Source organism: Nematolebias whitei, chromosome 19, assembly GCF_014905685.2.
Source record: "Nematolebias whitei isolate Nwh7 chromosome 19, NemWhi1, whole genome shotgun sequence".
Lineage (NCBI taxonomy): Eukaryota > Metazoa > Chordata > Actinopteri > Cyprinodontiformes > Rivulidae > Nematolebias > Nematolebias whitei.
The window spans coordinates 7,280,360-7,283,284 of NC_056516.1; the positions used below are offsets into that span (position 1 = coordinate 7,280,360).

A 2,925-nucleotide genomic window follows, 5' to 3' on the forward strand; every position below is an offset into this window, starting at 1 on the left:
TTGCTACTTGTCCGAACTTTTTTGGGATTTGTTGACACTGTAAAATTTTGAATCAACATATTTTTCCTTTAAAATGTTACATTTACTCAGATTAAACTTTTGATCTGTCATCTATGTTATATTACGAATAAAATATTGACATTTGCCATCTCCGCATCATTGTATTCAGTTTTTATTCACAATTTGTTTAGTGTCCCAACTTTTTTGGAATCCGGTTTGTAAATAGGTTGGGTTCCTGGGACAGATCTTACTGCACCAGTTTTCAATCAGTTTGTGGTCGTGGCTTTGAAGGTCCAGTCCAGAATCTTAATGTTGGTCTAGAACAGTGATGATGAGGTTGGGACCATGGTCCTGTAGGGACACCCAAGGTTCATCTGTCTAGCTGCTGTTTTGAGAAGAAGCTGTAGAATAGGTGACTTTCTCCTTCATTATTTCATCCACAGTATGATACTACCACCACCATGCTTGACAGTTGAAAAAGTTCAAGTTGTCTGTTTCGGAGTAGGAGCTTTTTTCTTGATCAGCGTTGTCTCAGTCAATATGAAAACTGGTTCCACTGCAGACAGAGACACCGTTTCCGGTTCATGGGATCGAGCCTCTACGATTCTGGTTGGTCCTAAACAATTAAGTCCATATTCTTTCATCTGAGCGTGACAAATGAGTGCTGTTTAAAACAAGAAGTGCTGTTAAAGGCACATTTATCAAGCTGGCAATCAGAAACTACCAGCTGCAGTCAATCATGGTCACTAACAGGAAGTTGAAAGGCCTCCTGGTGAACTTGGAGGTGTTGTCATTGGGGCATAAGTGGCCATAAATTACATAAACTTTGCTCTGGTGGGCTGAGCAACACATAACATGTAATGTAGTTAAAACAAGCATAAATATGGAGAGGTGCAAAAATCCAAAAATGGGCGGGGCAAATTGGCTTTCTAACGCCATCTGGAATTCAGCCCCTCTGATCACTGTAACATACACATATGAAATTTGGTTCATAGATGCATTGGTCCAGGACCTACAAAAAAGTCTCTTGGCATCATGTAAAACCTACAGGAAGTCGACCTTTTTCAATGAATTGGCAACTTTTTTGAAATTTTCACGTCTTTCCCGAACACTATTTCATCTTCAAATTTAGACGCATCAAGCTGAGATTTAGACCAGAGCACCTTGATAAGATGATGCACAAAAGTTATAATCAGTTTCTCTAAAATGGGTGACAGTGTGGGCGTGGGATTTTTTTTTTAAAACTCACTAGTTTTACTATCAAACTACAATGGGGCTAACAATAATGTACACTGTTCAAACTGCGTAAAACTGAGCATGACAACGAAGTTTCAACTTCTGAACATGACTCTATGTTAAAGTCATAAATTAACAGTGCCACTTAACGCTGTAAAAAAGAACTTGTTTAAAAAAAATTCTCCTCACACCGTTTATTGCCGCACCTTCAAATTTGGTGTGTAAAACGTAGACCCACTGAGAAGATAAAAAATAATAATAATAATTCACCACCTAAGTTCAAAGGGCGTGGCCAGAGCAGCTTGGCAGACTTGGAAGTGTTGCTTTTAAGGCTAAACTGGCCTTAATCAACATAAGTTGTTCTGGTGGGCCGAGCATTGCAAAACTTGGCATATACTGTATTTGAATTAGCATAAATATGGTGATGCAATAAAAAGAGATATTCTTCTTCTTCTTTCGGCTGCTCCCTTCTTCAGGGGTCGCCACAGCGAACGAAGTCGCACGAAGACTTGGCAATTATTTTTGTGCTGGATGCCCTTCCTGACACAACCACAGACCACTGAGCTACCACAGCCTCTGTGTGGAGCAGAGAGCTGCTATATAGGGCGCCTGGGGAAGCAGAGGGTGGGGGTTAAGGGTCTTGCTCAAGGGCCCAGAGTGGGGCAAATGAGGGTGGAGACAGGTGTGGGTGTTTCACCTGTCCCACACACATTTTGATGTTATCAATACCGGGAGTTGAACCATCTATCTTCCGATCACAGGCCCACCATCTCTAGCCTCTGCGCCACCACTCCCTCCCAATAAAAACAGATAAGTCGATGGAAAACTGGCTCGCTTTGCCTCTAATATCGTCAGACTTTGCAGCTTCCAGGGAGCACATCCAGGCGTTCTGGTCCCTGAAGAAAGAAGTGCATTTCTCTCAGATTACAGGGAGCAAAGCGATGTGCCGGCAGCCGCCATGACATACAGTGCACAAGGGTCCTTTAAGATTTAATTACAGCCTGAGTGCTGTGAAGCAGCAGATGGCACTATTGTATTTGTCCTGATTATTGTTACTTTTATTTTCCTCAGCACAACTTGTTAAAAGATTTAGGTGAATTTATGTATATACTTTAGCCTGAACGTATCATTTTAGACCTGCGTCGATTAAATAAATTCAAACTTGTGAACATAATTATTGTTTTTTAAAGTTATTGACGAATCGTCATTTTAATGTGGAAAATGAACAGTAAAAAAATAATAAATAAATAAATAAATAAATCAACAAAGGCCAGAATTAATCTGACATTCAGGCCCACGATGAAATAATGAGAAAACTTCTGAGCACAGCTGTATTAAAAAAACTATCTTTCTCACATCAAATAACTTTTTACTAGCAATTGATTAAGCATAAGCCCTAATACAGATTCTCTAATATTTTTATAATATTTAAAATATAATCATTTATATATATTTTTTTTGTTTGGATCTCTTGATATAAAAAAAAAAAACCTTTTTGTTTTACTCTGGAAAATACCTGATTTTTCAGGAAGGTAAGCTAACTTTTAGTTTCCGTTTGTCACTAAAATTGTAAAAATAAATTTTTTTCCTTCAAAAATTTGTGTTAAAAGTGTTTACTGTAGCAATCACACAAACAAACAACACATTAACTAAAGCTGCACTGCGCGTTACACCTGTCCACTTCCTGTG

General features: G+C 38.8%; 1 protein-coding gene across 1 annotated transcript in view; it reads right to left on the reverse strand.

The window, feature by feature from the left end:
* vars2 (valyl-tRNA synthetase 2, mitochondrial) overlaps positions 1 to 2,925 on the reverse strand; it is a 57,762-nt gene that overhangs the window by 16,442 nt on the left and 38,395 nt on the right. The gene's annotated exons all lie outside the window — the stretch shown is intronic.